General features: G+C 46.4%; 1 non-coding gene across 1 annotated transcript; it reads right to left on the bottom strand.

Moving 5' to 3' along the window:
• Positions 1-14,437: 14,437 nt before the first annotated feature.
• Positions 14,438-14,498, bottom strand: LOC122942923. The gene has a single exon (XR_006390761.1). It is a non-coding gene; the product is annotated as a U7 small nuclear RNA (small nuclear RNA).
• Positions 14,499-21,171: the final 6,673 nt, after the last annotated feature.

The raw sequence follows: 21,171 nt of genomic DNA, 5'->3' as shown, positions 1-21,171 counted from the left end.
ATCTGTCACGGACGGTGTACAGGAAACAAGGCAAAGCAACATGTATAAACGACTCGCTGGATCCAAAAACTAAGGAACCAAGGGAGACCCCTGCAGAAGACCTGGCACTTTCCCTGGCTGCTCAGCCTATGCAAAGATCCGAATGGTGGAGGTTTGCATATCCACGAACCTTGACTATAAAGCCCTGAGCACCCTACAATAGTGAGGGGACATGACCACCGGCTCCCTACACAAGATACGGAGGGAGTCAGGGTCACCTGGGATCCAGCAAACAGAAAATAACAGATAAAGGTACAACACTTAGCTTTGAAGCAAACAGGAGGACAGAGTCAGCGTGCACACACACTCCAGGAAGTAGTATAAGCCGCCCAGAAAAGCCTTCTGGGGAAGAATTTAAAGGGAAGCAATTAGTCCAACACATGACAGCTGAGAGAGGCTAACGAGAGGAGGAGCTGAATACCACAACACAGAAACTCAAGGAGGAGGTTCTGAAAGGCCTCTGTCAGAGCTTCTCAGCTGTCTGGTTGTGACAGTACCCCTCCCTCTACGAGTGGACTCCGGACACTCAGAACCCACCTTCTCAGGATGGGACCTATGGAAAGCCCTGATGAGACGAGAGGCCTTAATGTCCGTCACTGGGACCCACATCCTCTCCTCAGGACCATACCCCTCCCACTGAACAAGGTACTGAAGAGAACCGTGGACAAGACGAGAATCCACAATCCTAGAGACCTGAAATTCAAGATTCCCATCAACCATAATCGGAGGAGGAGGCAAAGGCGAGGGTACAATGGGTTGAACATAAGGTTTCAATAAGGACTTATGAAAAACATTATGGATCTTCCAAGTCTGAGGAAGATCAAGACGGTATGCAACAGGATTGATGACAGACAGGATTTTGTAAGGCCCAATAAACCTAGGACCCAACTTCCAGGAGGGAACCTTCAATTTGATATTCTTGGTAGACAACCACACCAGATCACCAACATTCAGGTCCGGACCAAGCACACGTCTCTTATCTGCCACACGCTTATATCTCTCACTCATGCTCTTTAGATTATCTTGAATCTTTTGCCAAATAGATGACAAAGACGAGGAGAATCTGTCCTCATCAGGTAAACCAGAAGACCCCTCTCCCGAGAAAGTCCCAAACTGTGGATGAAACCCATATGCACCAAAAAATGGTGACTTATCAGAGGACTCCTGACGACGGTTATTTAAAGCAAACTCAGCAAGGGACAAAAAAGAACACCAATCCTCTTGATTCTCCGCCACAAAACAACGCAGATATGTCTCCAGATTCTGATTGACGCGCTCTGTCTGGCCATTCGACTGCGGGTGGAAAGCAGAAGAGAATGACAACCGAACCCCCAAGCGAGAACAGAAAGCCTTCCAGAATCTGGAAACAAACTGCGTGCCCCTATCAGAGACTATGTCTGAAGGAATACCGTGCAATTTGACAATGTGATCAACAAATGCCTGCGCCAGCGTCTTAGCATTGGGCAAACCAGGAAAAGGGATGAAATGCACCATTTTGCTAAAACGGTCCACCACCACCAGAATCACAGTCTTCCCCGAGGAACGAGGCAGGTCCGTTATGAAGTCCATGGACAGATGTGTCCAAGGACGGGAAGGAATGGGTAAGGGAAGGAGAGGACCTGATGGCCGTGAATGAGGGACTTTGGCACGAGCGCAAGTCTCGCAGGCTGCCACAAAACCCTCAACTGACTTACGAAGCGCAGGCCACCAGAATCTCAGAGCGATGAGATCCAGTGTGGCTCTTACCCCCGGGTGCCCAGCAAGGACCGTATCGTGGTGTTCTTTAAAAATCTTGTGTCTTAAAGCGAGAGGCACAAACAACCTCCCAGGAGGACAAAGATCAGGAGCCTCTGACTGGGCTGCCTGCTCCTCTGCCTCCAATTCAGGAAAAAGAGCAGAGACCACCACACCTTCAGCCAAAATGGGACCCAGGTCTTCAAAATTCCCGCCTCCCGGAAAACAACGTGACAGGGCATCTGCCTTCACATTCTTAACTCCAGGGCGGAACGTGACAACAAAATTAAACCTAGAAAAGAACAACGACCATCTGGCCTGTCTCGGGTTCAGACGCTTGGCTGACTCCAAGTAGGCCAGATTTTTATGGTCAGTAAATACGGTAATAGGGTGTCTGGCTCCCTCTAGCCAATGGCGCCATTCCTCAAAAGCCAACTTGATGGCCAACAATTCCCTATCTCCCACATCGTAATTTCTCTCTGCGGAGGAGAGTTTTCTTGAGAAAAAGGCACACGGTCGCCATTTGGCAGGAGAGGAACCCTGAGACAAGACCGCCCCCACACCCACCTCAGAAGCATCAACCTCAACTATGAAGGGTAAAGAAACATCAGGTTGCACCAAGATGGGAGCGGAAGCAAAACTCTCCTTGATATCAGAAAAAGCCTTACGCGCCTCTACTGACCAAGAAGAAAAATCTACCCCCTTTCTGGTCATATCAGTGAGTGGTTTAACAATAGAAGAATAATTCAAAATGAACTTCCTGTAATAATTGGCAAAGCCCAAAAAACGCATCAGCGCCTTTTGATTCTCAGGAAGCTCCCACTCAAGCACAGCGCGGACCTTCTCGGGGTCCATGCGAAAACCAGAAGCGGAGAGAAGAAACCCCAGAAATTGAATTTCTGGAACCGCAAACACACATTTTTCCAGTTTCGCATATAATTTATTCTCCCGCAGGATGAGCAAGACCTGACGTAAATGTTCCTTATGAGTTTTGAAATCGGGAGAAAAAATCAAAATGTCATCCAAATACACCAATACAAATTTTCCCATCAAATGATAAAAAATGCTGTTCACGAAATGCTGAAAAACGGCTGGGGCATTCATCAAACCAAAAGGCATAACCAAATTTTCAAAATGGCCCTCAGGGGTATTGAAGGCCGTCTTCCATTCGTCTCCTTCTCTGACCCTGACCAGGTTGTATACCCCTCTTAAATCTAATTTGGAAAAGACTTTAGCCCCAACAACCTGGTTAAACAGGTCCGGGATCAGAGGAAGCGGATAAGGGTCACGAATTGTGATACTGTTCAGCTCCCTGAAATCCAGACAAGGTCTTAAAGAACCATCTTTTTTCTTAACAAAGAAAAAACCAGCGGCAACAGGTGACTTCGAGGGTCGTATGTGTCCTTTTCTCAGACTCTCAGAGATATAAGCACGCATAGCGATCCTCTCAGGTTGGGAAAGATTGTATAAATGAGATTTAGGCAGCTTGGCGTCTGGGATGAGATTAATAGGGCAATCGTACTCCCTGTGCGGGGGCAAATCCTGAACTCCACTCTCAGAGAAGACATCCAAAAATTCAGAGAGAAAAGATGGTACAGTCTTAGTAGCAACCTCAGAAACAGATGTCGTGAGGCAATTCTCTCTGCAAAAGTCACTCCAACCATTTATTTGCCTCGCTTGCCAATCAATGGTGGGGTTATGTTTAGTGAGCCAGGGCAGCCCCAACACCAGAGGGGTGGGAAAACCGCTAAGGACGAAACATGACACATCCTCAACATGAGCATCACTCACAATTAAACGGATATTGTGAACTATGCCCTTTAATGATTTTTGAGAAAGTGGAGCGGAATCGATAGCAAAAACAGGAATATCCTTTCCCAAAGTGTGCACCTGGAAACCATGAGTTATCGCAAATTGATTATCAATGAGATTAACCACTGCTCCACTATCCACAAAAATCTCACAAAAAATGTTCTTGCTCTCTAGCGCCACCCTAGCCGGCAGGACAAAACGGGAACTACAAGCAAATGGAAAACCTTCAATTTCCGCCTCAACCCTGCCAATAGTAACAGACGGAACATTTTTAAAAGATTTTTTCCTGTTTGTTTCTTTATTACTCCCAGAAAACTGCCTGAATCTCCTAGAGGGACAAATATTTGCCAAATGATTTATACCTCCACAACAAAAACAAACCCTCCCATGCGAGCTGAATCTTCTATTGTCAGAAGCAATCAACCCCAGCTGCATGGGCTCCTGCTCAGAAGGGGCTGACGGCGACTGAGACCCCTGCGCACAGAACGGGACCGCTGCACTGTCCTGGGACTGCGTATGACAGGAAGGAGATATCTCTCCTCTCTCTCTAAGACGCCTGTCAATACGAACGGCCTGAGACATAGCAGAGTCCAAAGAAATAGGCCTCTCATGAAAGGCAAATGCATCTTTCAATCCCTCTGAAAGACCATGGCAAAATTGACTTCGGAGCGCAGCATCATTCCAACCAGTATCAACTGCCCATCTCCGAAATTCTGAGCAGTATATTTCTGCGGATTGTTTACCCTGGCATAACAGACGTAGTTTAGACTCAGCCAGAGCAATACGATCCGGATCATCATATATCTGACCCAGGGCTAAAAAGAATTCATCCACTGAACGGCGAGGCCGTGCCCCCTCCGGCAGCGAAAAGGCCCAGGACTGAGCGTTACCTCTGAGCAGCGATATAATGATCCCCACCCTCCGTTCCTCATCACCAGAGGAGTGGGGAAGAAGGCGATAATGGAGTTTGCAAGCCTCTCTAAAACGCACAAAATTCTCACTACCCCCGGAGAACGTATCCGGGAGCGAGATCTTAGGCTCAGAACAAACTCCATGAACGCAAGCTGAACCGGTCACTTGAAGCTGAGAAAAAGTCTTACGGAGATCAGCTACCTCCAATGAAAGACCCTGGAAGCGTTCAGCCAAAAGTGAAACCGGATCCATGCTTGAGACGGTTATGGCGGCTTATAATGTCACGGACGGTGTACAGGAAACAAGGCAAAGCAACATGTATAAACGACTCGCTGGATCCAAAAACTAAGGAACCAAGGGAGACCCCTGCAGAAGACCTGGCACTTTCCCTGGCTGCTCAGCCTATGCAAAGATCCGAATGGTGGAGGTTTGCATATCCACGAACCTTGACTATAAAGCCCTGAGCACCCTACAATAGTGAGGGGACACGACCACCGGCTCGCTACACAAGATACGGAGGGAGTCAGGGTCACCTGGGATCCAGCAAACAGAAAATAACAGATAAAGGTACAACACTTATCTTTGAAGCAAACAGGAGGACAGAGTCAGCGTGCACACACACTCCAGGAAGTAGTATAAGTAGAAGTAGTATAAGCCGCCCAGAAAAGCCTTCTGGGGAAGAATTTAAAGGGAAGCAATTAGTCCAACACATGACAGCTGAGAGAGGCTAACGAGAGGAGGAGCTGAATACCACAACACAGAAACTCAAGGAGGAGGTTCTGAAAGGCCTCTGTCAGAGCTTCTCAGCTGTCTGGTTCTGACACAATCACTTTGCGGGCCATAAAAAGGGATTCGCTCAGGAGTATCTTCTTATAGTGAGTCCACCCATCAATATCCAAAATACCCAGTAGACAAACCTTGGGACATAGAGGTATAGGGCCCATTCCTAGGGATGATAAAATTGCAAGCACATCACGCCAGTATGATCTGATATGGCCACATTCCCACATCATATGCCAGAAGTCGGCATTACTGTGAGCACATCTAAGGCAGTCCGGCTGAGACATCCTCCCCATCTTATGCAGCCTGGTAGGAGTCAAGTAACTACGGTGCAGCATAAACAATTGGATGAGCCTATTATTAACCGAGGGTGACAAATGAATCACAGCCTCCAGTGCATCCGACCATTCTTCTGCAGTAAGATGGGGAATGTTCCCTTTCCATCTAGTCTCAGCCAGTATGGGCTGTGAGGCCATCCTTAAACCCAGCAGGTAAGTATACAAAGCTGAGATTATGCCCTTTGGCCCCTGCGATTTTATGACTCCGATCAAAGGATAGGAGGAGATGACCCTGTTCCGGTCCCGAAATTGGTCTTGTAAGGCGTGTCTGATCTGCAGATATCTAAAGAATTGAGTACGCTCGAACCCAAATTTCTCCTGAATTTGGGAGAAGGAATAGAGAATGCCATCCTTATACAAGTCTCTCAGCGCAGTTATACCTGCAGATACCCAAGTGTGAGTGCCCTCTATAGACTGCAAGTGCGGGAATAATGAATTATCCCATAAGGGGATATCATCTGGCCAATCCTGATATTGACGCAATTTGGCATCCCTCCAGACCTGCTGTGCCAACCTATGGATCTGTAGCAGTTTCCCAGATACAGACTCAGCTCCCTCCAGCACCGGCCATAGATTCGACTGTTCCAAATAGTATTGTAAGTAATATTCCATGTTCAGTAGAGGCCTCCCATCTACCCAATTAGCCAAAAATCTCATCTGGCCTGCAAGAAAGTATAAATGGAAGTCTGGCAGCGCTGCACCACCCTTTAATTTAGAGCGCTGCAAAGTGTTTAAGGCGAGTTTATGTCTAGCCCTGCCCCAAATGAACTGACCCATTAGTGAGTGAAGACGATCAAAAAAACTCTGAGGTATCGGAGTACAAGCATGTTCCAGTAGGTATAGCCCCTTAGGTAGAAGGATCATCTTTATCAAGTTGATTCTTCCCATGATCGATATAGGAAGTGTTCTCCAAATTTTGAATTTACCCGAGAAGACAGATTCTAACGGGGCAATATTTTTAGTGTAGGCCTCCCTCGGCTCTCTAGTAATATAAACCCCCAAATATTTAAAATGGTCCACTATCTTAAGGTTATGACAGACATCGGGCCAGTCAGAGTTCCAAAGTGGCATTAGTGCTGACTTGGACCAATTGATGAGCAGCCCGGAAAACTTCCCAAACAATTCTTTAGTTTAATAGCGATCGCCGGTGGTAGAGAGATATCCAGTCTATCGAGGAATAGTATGAGGTCATCCGCATACAGGCCTACTCTGTCTTCCCTTCCGCCCATACTAACTCCAGAATATATTAGATCTTGGCGAATCCGAATGGCCAGGTGTTCAATGGCAATGGCAAACAAGAGGGGGGAGAGAGGACATCCCTGCCTCGTGCCTCTCTGTAAGTTAAAGTAAGCTGAAGTCGTACCATTCACTAGGATGTTAGCTCTAGGGCTTCTATATAGTATCCGGATCCACTGCAGGAACCTAGGCCCAAAGCCGAACCTTCCCATGACTCTCATCAAAAACGGCCACTCCAGTGAGTCAAAGGCCTTAGCCGTATCTAGTGAGGCCAGGGCCCAATGTCTGTCATGATGGGTACCAATCTGGGCTATAACTTGAGTCCTACGAATATTACCAGAGGTCGAGCGTCCAGGCATAAACCCCGTTTGGTCACTGTGTATAATACTAGTAATTATTTTGTTCAACCTATTGGCGAAGATCTTTGTCAGAATCTTGTAATCTAGGTTTAACAAAGAAATCGGCCGATAGGATGCACAATCTAAAGGGTCCTTATCCGGCTTCAGGAGTACCACTATGGTTGCTTCGTAAAGGGAGTCTGGTAATCTACCCAGTCGCCAGGCTTCCTGAAACATCGCTTTAAGTTGAGGTACTATCTTATCTGCATACTTGGAGTATATTTCTAAGGGCAGGCCGTCCGGGCCAGGGGCTTTCCCATTCGCCAGATCGCTAATAGCCTCCTGAATCTCTTCTACAGTTATATCTTCCTCTAACCTATTGCTGTCTGCCAGTGATAAACTCGGGTGCTCCACTTCATTCAGATAGTGCTCAAGGTCTACTTCCGAGTATTCCACCCTGGTGAGATATAAGCTCTGATAAAAATCAGCGAAGCATGATAAAATATCTGGCACAGAATCCCTAATCTCACTGTCCGGGGTACGTATCCTCAAAACTGGCGGAGCTGAGGAATTCTTATGGACAATATGCGCCAGTACTCGCCCTGCCTTATCTCCCATCTCAAAAGCCTGTTGTTTGTAAAAGAACACTTTACGATTGCTTTTTTCCTGCAGGTGAACCAAATACATCCTGCCTTTCTGCATCCAATCCTGCCGATTTGCTTCAGATGGCTCTAACACAAACCTTGCCTCAGCCTCCCTAACACATGCATTGAGAGAGTCCTCTTTCTTCCTAGTGTCCCTCTTAATAAAGGAGATGGATGACTTAAGACACCCTCTAAGATAAGCCTTTAGCGTATCCCACAACAACAGGGGGTTAGTGTCTGCGTCCTGCACCTCCAGAAACATTTGCAATTGATCAGGGATCCTATCCTGTTCTTTCAGGAGAGTAAGCCAAAATGGGTGTATTCTTGTCCTAGCATTGGAGCTACATCCCTGTGTGTAATTGAACCTCGCTATCAATGGCGCATGATCTGAAACACTCTGAGGGCCATGCGTGATATCTGCAAGCTCCAGGTATATTTCAGGGGAGCCAAACATGTAGTCAATTCTAGACATTGCTCCTGAAGAGGGAGTTAAACAGGAGTACTCAGTGGAGTCCGGGTGTTTTTCCCTCCACAAGTCCAACCATCCCATCTCCCCGATCCATGCCGCTAATAAGCTGGGTGGACTAGGAGTCGGGGGTGCAGGATTAGCATGGAACCGGTCTGTCTGTGGGTTCATAATCATGTTCAAATCCCCTATGCACAGCAACCTAGCATGCGGATATTGGGCTGCAAAAGTGGCTGCGGTTTGAAGGACTGACATATTTGCAGGAGGGGGACAGTAAATGTTCAGAATCAGAAACGGGACATTATTCACATGTGCATGCACAAATATATACCTGCCATCCGTGTCAGTCTCAACTGCGTGTGGTTCCCATCTAATGGAGCGGTTAATTACTAGCGACACTCCCTTAGAGTGAGAAGTACCAAACGAGTGGCCAGACCACTGGACCCATGGTTTCTGTAACCTCCCCGCAGTTTCGGCTGTGAGATGGGTCTCCTGCAAGCTAAGTATGTGCGGGTTATATCTACGGACATGAGCAAAGACAGATATTCTTTTACCCGGATCCCCCAATCCCCTCACATTCCATGACATTAACACTATGTCAGCCATTGGACCCATATCATTGATCTATGCATAAGGCCATTCTCCCTCCGAATCCTCCAGCTTCTGCATCCCCCATCCTTCCCAGTACATATACGCTGCTGTCTGCATGCATTGTTATACCATATAGTGCCAAAACATAATACAAACATTGAAATCTGAACCAATTATGCTGTGAATTAACATGAAGACATATAGCACAATGCCAAAAATCAGGCAAGAATGCCTCAGTGGCTACGTAGTCAGGGACCAGCATATTACCAGGTGTAAAAAGAATATGCCGGTATCCGACCAGCTCCCTTAGCACGATACACGTCGTGCCTGCAGCAAATCTTCTGTGTACATTATAAACGGCAAAACTCACGCCAAGTACAGAGCATCAAACAGGCGCCCGGTGCAAGTGAAAACGCCGCGCTGGTATCGCCACCAACGCGGATCATCTGCCAGGGTCCGGACAAAAATGAAAGCCGGATTGCTGACTCAGTAATATATTTCAAGGAGGTGGCGGCAATCTCCGCGATTTTCTTGTGGCCCACTCATCCGCTTCTCTGGGATCCGTGAAGAAATGAGATCTCTCTCCATCCACCACTCTCAGCCTGGCGGGATAGGCCATGGAATACGGTAAGTTCAGGTCCCTGAGTCTCTTTTTCACGGCCACAAAAGTCGCCCGTTTCTTCTGAAGCTCGGCGGAGAAATCAGGGAACAAGGACACCTTGGCGTTTTCATGCATGACGGTCTGCATCTTTCTTGCTTGGGTGGGGATTATGTCGCGGTCTTTCCAGTTTAACATCCGGGCTAGGAGCGGCCTGGGCGGTGCCCCTGGAGGTGGCGGTCGGCCTGGGACTCTATGAGCCCGCTCCACTGCATACGCCATAGAGAAAGACGCCTCAGGAAAAGTCGACCTAAACCAGGCCTCCAGGAAAGTTGCAGGATCGCGTCCCTCTGTTCTTTCAGGTAGGCCCAGGATGCGCACGTTATTTCTCCTAGCCCTGTTCTCCAAATCATCGCATTTCTGCTGCCATAAGGAGACGGAACCTTCCAGGGCCTGTAGTTTAGCAGGTATGGGGCAAGTGAGGTCCTCCAGCTCAGAGATCCTCTCCTCCGTCCCCCGCACTCTTTCTCTGAGTTGCTGCACATCATGCCTGAGCAGGCCGACATCCACACGTACCTCCTCTATCTTGGTGGTGAGGGATGTTTGGCAGGCTAGTATCGCCGACATCAGCTGCTCATGAGCCTCCTTCAGGGAGAGATCAGCCGCCTCCGGTTCCTCAGCAGCCGCTTGTTGTGCCGCCTGGCCGCGGGTATGCTGCGTGCGTGGTGAGCGCGTGGTGAGCTGGCTGCCGCAGCAGCGCCATTATGATTTTCTTGGCGCGCAAACTCTTTCAGCCTGTCAGCGGCAGCCTGGGCTTTGCTGGGTCCCATCTCCAGTTGCTATGAAGGAGCAATCAACCGTATGCCTCTGGATTAGGTTAAACGGCTGCAGTGGCACTCAGGATGGCTCAGGATGATTATTGGGAGCTGGAGCTCAGATTAGGTGCGACCGTCCATGCCGGCTGCTAGCCACGCCCCCGGGTGTTCTGCTTTTGCCCACTGCTCCCTCTTTTGCTACGCTGTTGGCTCGGTCTCACCACTGCCTCTTCCTCCGAACTGTGAAAGTCAGTGGCACGACCTTCATTCCATGTGGGGTCTAGGACCTCATCGTCCCCTGCATCGTCTTCCACACAGTCTTCCTCCCTGACCTCCTGTTCAGTCTGCACACTGCAGAAAGACGCAGCAGTTGGCACCTGTGTTTCGTCATCATCAGAGACATGCTGAGGTGGTATTCCCATGTCCTCATCATCAGGAAACATAAGTGGTTGTGCGTCAGTGCATTCTATGTCTTTCACCGCTGGGGAAGGGCTAGGTGGATGCCCTTGGGAAACCCTGCCAGTGGAGTCTTCAAACAGCATAAGAGACTGCTGCATAACTTGAGGCTGAGACAGTTTCCCTGGTATGCATGGGGGGGATGTGACAGACTGATGGGGTTGGTTTTCAGGCGCCATCTGTGCGCTTTCTGCAGAAGACTGGGTGGGAGATAATGTGAACGTGCTGGATCCACTGTCGGCCACCCAATTGACTAATGCCTGTACCTGCTCAGGCCTTACCATCCTTAGAACGGCATTGGGCCCCACCAAATATCGCTGTAAATTATGGCGGCTACTGGGACCTGAGGTAGTTGGTACACTAGGACGTGTGGATGTGGCAGAACGGCCACGTCCTCTCCCAGCACCAGAGGGTCCACTAACACCACCACGACCATGTCCACGTCCACGTCCGCGTCCCTTACTAGATGTTTTCCTCATTGTTATGGTTCACCACAACAACAAAAATATTATTTGGCCCAATGTATTGAATTCAAATTCAGGCCTTTTTTTACAGACACCTAACACTATCTGGCTATCTATTTAGGTACCGTATTACACTAATACAGGCACAGCAGTAACCACAGATTTAGCTGACTATAAATTTGAGGCCTAGTATTTAGGCGCTGGGTGACCGGTATGGATTTACTGACATAATTAGACTTGGAAATGCACAGTAGCGGGTGTGTGTGAAGTTATTCTGAATGACCCAATGTGCACCTTGAATATTAAATACCCTTTTAGGGATAGATTTCAAATAGCTCTGATACAGCAGAAACCACTAAATGAGGAAATTGCTAAATTGGGAATTGTATTTCAACCCAGAACAAAAAATGTGCTTTGACGGACACTAAATAACTTGACCAGCCACACCAGTAACGACAGATTTAGCTGGATATAAACTTGAGGCCTAGTATTTAGGCGCTGGGTGACAGGTATACGTTTACTGACAGAATTAGACTGGGATATGGCCAAAAAATAACCACACTATTGCTGGTTAAATGCACTTGGTGTGACAGCTTGACCAACCACACTATTGAGGGTTAAATGCACTTGGTGTGACAGCTTGACCAACCACACTACTGAGGGTTAAATGCACTTGGTGACAGGCGCAGCTTGCCCCTGATGTAGTATATGGCCAAAAAATAAACAGACTATTGCTGGTTAAATGCACTTGGTGTGACAGCTTCACCCTGATGTAGGCTTTAGCCAAAAAACAACCACACCATTGAGGGTTAAATGCACTTGGTCGCAGCTTGTGCTGGCGCACCACAAGACACAAAATGGCCGCCGATCACCCCAGAAAAAAGTGACTGACAAACGGTCTGGGCAGCCTAAAAACAGTGAGCAATTGAGTATCAGCAGCTCAATGATCCACAGCTGCAGATCGATCAATTAATCAAGTCTTTTGGAGGAGTTAATCAGCCTAATCTCGCCCTACTGTCGCAGCCGCAACCTCTCCCTACGCTAATCAGAGCAGAGTGACGGGCGGCGCTATGTGACTCCAGCTTAAATAGAGGCTGGGTCACATGGTGCTCTGGCCAATCACAGCCATGCCAATAGTAGGCATGGCTGTGATGGCCTCTTGGGGCAAGTAGTATGACGCTTGTTGATTGGCTGCTTTGCAGCCTTTCAAAAAGCGCCAAGAAAGCGACGAACACCGAACCCGAGCCCAGACTTTTACGAAAATGTCCGGGTTCGGGTCCGTGTCACAGACACCCCAAAATTCGGTACGAACCCGAACTATACAGTTCGAGTTCGCTCATCCCTAGTTGTGTCTTCTGTGTCATTGAGCTTACCTTACATTATATAACGACTCTTAAAGGCAAATTATCTTTTTCTGCTACTGTGGACACAAAATATAACTATTATATGACATCCCAACATGAAGTCACTGTAAATAACTCTGCTTTTGTCTTTAACACACAAACATAGGAACTGTATTAAGGTTATTGGCAGGTCTAGCTGTATAAAATATAAGCTATGTTAGCAACCTAGGACAGGTCTTAGCTGGACAGCTACACTCCCACCAAAATTACCTATAATTCTATGTTCTCAGTAGTAGGACTTAAACATGAATTTGAGGAATTTTCCATCATGTTCTCAACTCTCAAGTGTCTTTCATCACTCTCAAGTAGAACAACTAACTTCTGTATAGGACGTTCCAACTTGAGTGGAGTAGTGAGACGTTTTCCATTTTGGTCAAGTTTTGAGTCTCCTATTTGTCTCTCCCACCTTGGCGTCAAATTTTCAGGTATGGGTTTATCCCATCCTAACTTCTGTCTCCATAATTCTTGCAGTATTTATCTTGCTTTGAGGATCACTGGGGCCAAGAATCCTAATAGATTATATATAGAAGCCGCTGCGGAAAGAATGGTACGTCTAGTTGCAACTTTCTCTTCAATAGATACTTCAAAGATGAACTTGTTATTCTCTACATTCCTTCCCAATCCAAGTTTGTTCTGAACTGGAAGATGATCATAATTGAAATCTACATTCTTCATTATTGATGCACGTTCAGAGTCACTGATGGATTCCAGTACCTCTCTGTTGTTTGAGATGAATTTATGAAGGCGCAGGTTTCCTCTTGCGCATAACTCTTGGCTTTCTTTCACTAGTTTGATTGCAGATTCTGTGGACTCTAGACTTATGAGACCATCATCTACATAAAAGTTTTTCTTCAGAAAATTTGCTGCTGATGGGCAACCCTTTTCATTCTGATTGGCCAGGTACTTCATACCATAATTGGCGTAACCTGGAGATGATGCTGCTCCAAACAAGTGTACTTTCATTCTGTATTCTGCTGGCTCTGAATCTGTATCTCCGTCCTCCCACCGTAGAAACCTCAGGAAGTCTCTATCTTCATTCTTGACATGAAACTGGTTGAACATCTTTTCGGGATATTTTCTGAATCTACAGAGTACTGCAAGCCGTACCCAAGAGATCCTAGTGACAAAACAAACGTGGAAATTGAACACACAGTAACAAAAAATAAGTGAATGTGTGCCATTACGGCCCAGACATTTGACCGGAATTATAAAAATTCCTCATCTTTTCTAGACCGAAGCCGAGCAAAGAGAGGTGTGTGCGACTGTGCGCTCAAAATGTGAGAAAGTGAAGTGCGTGCAAATGTGCCATCACTAAGTAGGCTCCCACCCCCAGTGAGTTCAGGCACCCCAGGGTCACCACTCCTGGGGCACTTCTGCACCTCGGGCTTTCAAACATCTCAGCCCCTGGCTTAGATCCAACAGAGGCCTTGAAACCCAAGCCATACATCCTAGGCTTGCTATGCAGTTCTCTGCTCTACATCCTAGCATGGCTCTGAATCTAAAAACAGATACTACGCTCGATCTTAACCAAAAGGCCAAGAAGCGTACGGATTAAATTCTTGAAATACAGAATACACAGGGAACACCCACTGAGTCCTGAACCTGCAGCTCCACAGTGGACACCCACTATGCTATAGAGCTGCTGTAAAATAGAGAATAAAAACCCACCAAACTCTAAACCTGTAGCCCCATAGAAAACATCTAACATTCTCCAAACATACAAGAAGAAATCAGCCTACCTACAAAAAGATGATCAAAAATAAGTCACAATATTGTCAATATGTGTATTTTTCTATTCTTCCACAAGCTTCTGGGGCTTTTCAGCAGTTGCTAAAAAGCTTTTAAACAAATAGCAAAAGAGCTAAACTACTAAAGACACAGAGTTAAGCTCCTCCGACCTCATCTCCCCCAATCACCATTTATATCATGGAGACGACACACAACACAGACTTTTTATTTGATGAGAGAAGCTTCTTGGAGGAAATTCTTCATAAAGTTCTTGGTATTTCTAAGCAATGTTCCTCAGTGTTCTTCAAAGGAATGTTCTTACTGGGTTAAGGAACATCCTTAAAAGTTGATCAGGACCTAGAAGTATCAGGCCAAGACGAGGATTGTCTTATTATACAGTATTCCCTGATCACACAACAATGTCTGACACAACGCAGTCCTTCATGCTAATCCACAGAAATCATGGTCTTTCAAGTAGATTTGGGTTGATGAAGCTATGCAGATTTCTCTAATTAGCTGTACAAATGGGTGGAGCTATGTAGATTTCTCCAGCTTCCTTAGCAAAGATCAAAATTAGACCCTTGTGTAAGTCTTCCGTGGCAGTGGTGGTGTCCTAGATCTTTTCCTGGTTGGGAAGCAGAGAGTCAAGCTGCAGACCTACATTGGCATTGAGTAGGCTTAGAAGTGATCAGAGATTGGTCGCTCTGACTCCCAGGGATTGGCCCTGCACTCAACAGCAGCAGCAATGAGTGATATTTGTTTGTGTGAGGAACATTCCCTCCAAAGGAGCACCAGCAAAGCCAAATAGAAATTTGCATAGCTCCACCCATGACCATTCTCAGCTATATGATCATTCTCTGTGATATGAACTGCCTGAACAATCCATGGCCTCTACAATCAATTCTTCTATTTGGAAAATTAGAAGGCATTTCTTTTGGCTACTTTCACTCTCATGTTTGGTGCGGATCCGTTTGTATTATCTTTAACATAGCCTAAACCGATCCCTCTTGAACACCATTGAAAGTCAATGGAGGACGGATCCGTTTTCTATTGTGCCAGATTGTGTCATAGAAAACCGTTCCGTCCCCGTTGACTTACATTGTGTGCTGGAACGGGTCCGTTTGGCTCAGTTTCGTCAGACGGACACCAAAACGCTGCAAGCAGCTTTTTTTTCGTCCGAATCCGAGGCGGAACTGATGCATTCTGAGAGGACCCTTTTCCATTCAGAATGCATTAGGGCCAAACTGATCCGTTTTGGACCACTTGTGAGAGCCCTGAACGGATCTCACAAACGGAAAGCCAAAAGCCAGTGTGAAAGTAGCCTTTCTTTGGCAGTGGAGTTACCAGGGTCACTGATAACGTAGCTTCCTGGTTTTGTGGCCTAGACAATGTGAACTACCTGTTCTTATTAGTGGTTGGACTGGGCTACTGAAATGGAGCAGAGAAACACAGAGATTAACCTGGAGGTGATCTTGGGCCTTTGGGTTGGAGTCATAAGCCACGATGTTTACAAAGCCTGAGGTGCAGATGTGGCAGGCGCAGCACTATGAAGTGCCTTTTGCACTGTGGCATTAGAAGAATTTTGATATCTCTGACTTTTTAGTCTAACCAGACTGTCTATTACTCTGTAATTCCTCTAGCGCCGTCCTATGGAAACAGTAGGTTTAAAGAGCACACCAAATGCTTGAAATAACTTCTTTATTAACTTCAACTTTTCTTCATATAACACTGCCGCCTTTGCAGCAGATAGTCCATGTACATAACACATGTTGAAAAGATATCACAAAATGGTGGTATGCATAAGATGGTGGTTCAACTGTTCAATCTTGTCATTCATCATAAACTGGTGGATATATTTCTATCTTGAGTATCTGTACTCTCACTTTAAGTTATTTAAGCACCTTATGATCTCTCTGAGAGGTATATCTGAGGTCTAACTAATATTTCACTTGCTCTATTTGGTTTGCAGTTTGCTCTATACACTTGCTTATGATCTGGTATGAGCAGTTCGCATTAGTATGCAATTTGGATTGCAATATGGAATTTAAATTTGTGGTTTGGTGGAACTGTAAGTAAACATACATATAACCAGTTCAGTATACAGTTCTAATCACTATATTAACAGTAGGACCATTATATAACCGTTTTAAATACCTATTTTGGCCATTTGCTTCAATAAAACACAGCTCTTAGTAGAGTGTGTGTCTGTTCAGCTCCTCTCTCTGGTGAATAATGATTCCAGCAGCTCCTGCTAGGGGATTTTCCCCACACAAGCTGTGTGTGAGGCTGGCTATGATTGGTCAAAACTTCTAGGCTGTGTGAGGCTAGCTAGGATTGGTCAAGACTCCTGCTTAGCAACAACAGTTTAACTCTATGCTTTCTGTTGTGTCTTCTGTGTCATTGAGCTTACCTTACATTATATAACGACTCTTAAAGGCAAATTATCTTTGTCTGCTTCTGTGGACACAAAATATAACTATTATATGACATCCCAACATGAAGTCACTGTAAATAACTCTGCTTTTGTCTTTAACACACAAACATAGGAACTGTATCAAGGTTATTGGCAGGTCTAGCTGTATAAAATATAAGCTATGTTAGCAACCTCGGACAGGTCTTAGCTGGCCAGCTACACTCCCATCAAAATTACCTATAATTCTATGTTCTCAGTAGTAGGACTTAAACATGAATTTGAGGAATTTTCCATCATGTTCTCAACTCTCGAGTGTCTTTCATCACTCTCAAGTAGAACAACTAACTTCTGTATAGGACGTTCCAACTTGAGTGGAGTAGTGAGACGTTTTCCATTTTGGTCAAGTTTTGAGTCTCCTATTTGTCTCTCCCACCTTGGCGTCAAATTTTCAGGTATGGGTTTATCCCATCCTAACTTCTGTCTCCATAATTCTTGCAGTATTTATCTTGCTTTGAGGATCACTGGGGCCAAGAATCCTAATAGATTATATATAGAAGCCGCTGCGGAAAGAATGGTACGTCTAGTTGCAACTTTCTCTTCAATAGATACTTCAAAGATGAACTTGTTATTCTCTACATTCCTTCCCAATCCAAGTTTGTTCTGAACTGGAAGATGATCATAATTGAAATCTACATTCTTCATTATTGATGCACGTTCAGAGTCACTGATGGATTCCAGTACCTCTCTGTTGTTTGAGATGAATTTATGAAAGCGCAGGTTTCCTCTTGCGCATAACTCTTGGCTTTCTTTCACTAGTTTGATTGCAGATTCTGTGGACTCTAGACTTATGAGACCATCATCTACATAAAAGTTTTTCTTCAGAAAATTTGCTGCTGATGGGCAACCCTTTTCATTCTGATTGGCCAGGTACTTCATACCAGAATTGGCGTAACCTGGAGATGATGCTGCTCCAAACAAGTGTACTTTCATTCTGTATTCTGCTGGCTCTGAATCTGTATCTCCGTCCTCCCACCGTAGAAACCTCAGGAAGTCTCTATCTTCATTCTTGACATGAAACTGGTTGAACATCTTTTCGGGATATTTTCTGAATCTACAGAGTACTGCAAGCCGTACCCAAGAGATCCTAGTGACAAAACAAACGTGGAAATTGAACACACAGTAACAAAAAATAAGTGAATGTGTGCCATTACGGCCCAGACATTTGACCGGAATTATAAAAATTCCTCATCTTTTCTAGACCGAAGCCGAGCAAAGAGAGGTGTGTGCGACTGTGCGCTCAAAATGTGAGAAAGTGAAGTGCGTGCAAATGTGCCATCACTAAGTAGGCTCCCACCCCCAGTGAGTTCAGGCACCCCAGGGTCACCACTCCTGGGGCACTTCTGCACCTCGGGCTTTCAAACATCTCAGCCCCTGGCTTAGATCCAACAGAGGCCTTGGTCACCTAGCGATAGAACCTTGAAACCCAAGCCATACATCCTAGGCTTGCTATGCAGTTCTCTGCTCTACATCCTAGCATGGCTCTGAATCTAAAAACAGATACTACGCTCGATCTTAACCAAAAGGCCGAGAAGCGTACGGATTAAAGTCTTGAAATACAGAATACACAGGGAACACCTACTGAGTCCTGAACCTGCAGCTCCACAGTGGACACCCACTATGCTATAGAGCTGCTGTAAAATAGAGAATAAAATCCCACCAAACTCTGAACCTGTAGCCCCATAGAAAACATGCGTCATTTTTGACGTAAATTTGTTTTCCCTTAGTCCTAACAGCAGCACAAGTAGGTATTTGCCCCTGTGAAGCTGGTCAGGACAGGCGGAATTTTTAATGAACAAAAATTTCTGCCTAAGTATCCTAATTAGTAATTAACTAATTAAGCCCCTACCCCATATAACCCGGCCCCAACTGGACGGGGTTGCTTTATAACAAGTAAATGACAATAAATCATACAAGGGAGGGAAATTTGTGTGCTGCTGTTAGGACTAAGGGAAAACAAATTTACGTCAAAATTGACGCTTCCCTTTCGTCCTAACCAGCAGCACAAGTGGGGAAGTAGCAAGAACCTCACCCAAATTGGGAGGGCTCCCTATTCCCCTCTCAGGAGAGGGCGGCACTTAAAACGGATTGTCCAAAGGCCATTCCCGCCGCCTGTCTAGTCTCTAGACGATAATGCGAGATGAAGGTGTTCAGAGAACTCCAAGAAGCGGCTGCACAAATCTGATCTAAGGGGATCAGTTTCTTCTCTGCATAAGAGGTGGATACAGCCCTGGTAGAATGGGCGGAGACAAAGGAGGGGCGTCAAATCTTGGGACAGAAAGGCCAGACGGATTGCTTCTTTAATCCACCTGCTCAGAGTGGGTTTGGAGGCCTTCAGACCCCTGTTCTTCCCTGCATAGGTCAGAAGGAGGTTTTCCGATCTTCTAAATTCGCTTGTATGTCCAGATATATTCTAAGACCTCTTGAGATGTCCGATGTACGGAGCCTCTCCTCCTCGGGAGAAGCCGCAGCCGGTGAAAAAGTGGGCAGACATATCGTCTGATTGATATTAGAAAAAGTAGGAACCTTTGGTAAAAAGGTTGGCAAAAACTTTAACAGGACCTTGTCCTGAAGGATCTTTAAATAGGGCTCAGAAGCCCCCAGAGCCTGAAGTTCCCCAACTCTCTTAGCTGATGTGATAGCTAGTAAGAATGTGATCTTTAGGGATAGGAACCTCAAGTCCACCTCATTCAAAGGGGGGGGGGGGGACACATAACCCTTTCAGAACCACCGTTAAGTCCCACTGTGGGATTGGTCTCAGGATTCTGGGTTTAAGCCTCTCGGCTCCCTTCAGGAACCTCTTGATTAGGGGGTTCTGAGAAATCGGTCTGCTAAGGCATGCCGATAAGCCAGAGACGTGAGCTCTGATAGTAGATGGGCTTAGACCCTTGTCTAGACCATCCTGGAGGAATTGTAGAATAGCGGAGAGAGGAGGGTCTGAGGCAACTACCTCTCTGTTATTACACCATTGCAGGAATATTCTGTAGATTCTAGAATACTTCTTGCTTGTAGATTCCGCTCTGGAGTGAGAAATTGTTCTCAGGACCTCCACAGATAACCCTCTAGCTTCTAGAAGGGACCTGTCAATCTCCAGGCTGTCAGATTGAGCCTCCTAAGATCTAGACAGGGACCTGTGTCCTGATACACAGGGTCCTGTATTAGGGGAAGTCTCCAATAATTTCCCTGACTCATCTTCATGAGCTGGGTGTACCAAGACCTCTTTGGCCAGAATGGCATGATGGCAATCACTGAGGTCGGGTCTTGCTTGATCTTCATCAATACCCTCGGTATCATGGAAATTGGAGGGAAAATGTATGCCAGCCTGAACCTCCACGTTATGGACAGAGCGTCTATCGCTACCGGGTTGTCCTCCCTGTAAAGGGAACAGAATCTGCTCACCTTGGCGTTCAGTCGGGTAGCCATCAAGTCGATTTCCGGGGCTGGACAATCATAGAGAAGATACTCTTGTTCAGGGACCATTCCCCTGGAACTGGTAGACCCCGACTCAGGCGATCTGCCACTATATTGAGATCGCCCTTGATATGGACTGCCATTAGGTGGGATAGGTTGATCTCTGCCCAAGAGAGAATGGAACCCACCTCCCTCAGGAGGGTTAGGGATTTCGTCCCTCCCTGTCTGTTTAGGTAGGCGACCACAGTAGTGTTGTCTGTCCGGACTCTCACCGCCTGACCGCGGATGAGAGGAGCAAAATGAAGGAGGGCTAGTTTCACCGCTCTTAGCTCTCTCCAGTTGGATGAGAGGATTTTCTCCTGAGGATTCCAAGTACCTCATACTCGGTTGTCCTCCAGATGGGCCCCCCAGCCCAGCAGAGAAGCGTCCGTGGTCAAAGTGACCCAACGAGGTTGGATCAGAGACCTCCCATCCTTTAGGTTCTTCCACCACTTGAGCGAAGAACGGACTTCTACCGACAGGGAGTGCATTCTGTCTAGGTCTTTGGGCTTGCGACTCCAAGCTGCTAAGACCTCCTCCTGAAGAGGGCGTAGGTGCCATAAGGCCCAAGGAACTGCCTCTGCAGATGCTGACATGTGGCCTAACATCCTCATAAGAACCCTTATGGAGACTCGTCTGGGCGGTATAAGAGACTGTGCGGCTTTTATTACTCTGTCCCTCCTCTGTGGGGACAGGTATAGGGTCATCAGTTGTGAATCGATCACGAACCCCAAGAACGTTCTCGTGGTTGACGGGACTAAGTGTGACTTGTCCCAATTTATCAACCAACCCAGACCTTGGAGAATCTGGAGAGCTTGTTGAAGCTGACTCTGCAGGACGTCTGCGTTTGCAGCTTTTAAAAGCCAATCGTCCAAGTACAGTACGACCTCTAGCCCA

Source organism: Bufo gargarizans, chromosome 6, assembly GCF_014858855.1.
Source record: "Bufo gargarizans isolate SCDJY-AF-19 chromosome 6, ASM1485885v1, whole genome shotgun sequence".
Taxonomy (NCBI): domain Eukaryota; kingdom Metazoa; phylum Chordata; class Amphibia; order Anura; family Bufonidae; genus Bufo; species Bufo gargarizans.
This window is presented reverse-complemented; position numbering and strand designations above follow the sequence as displayed.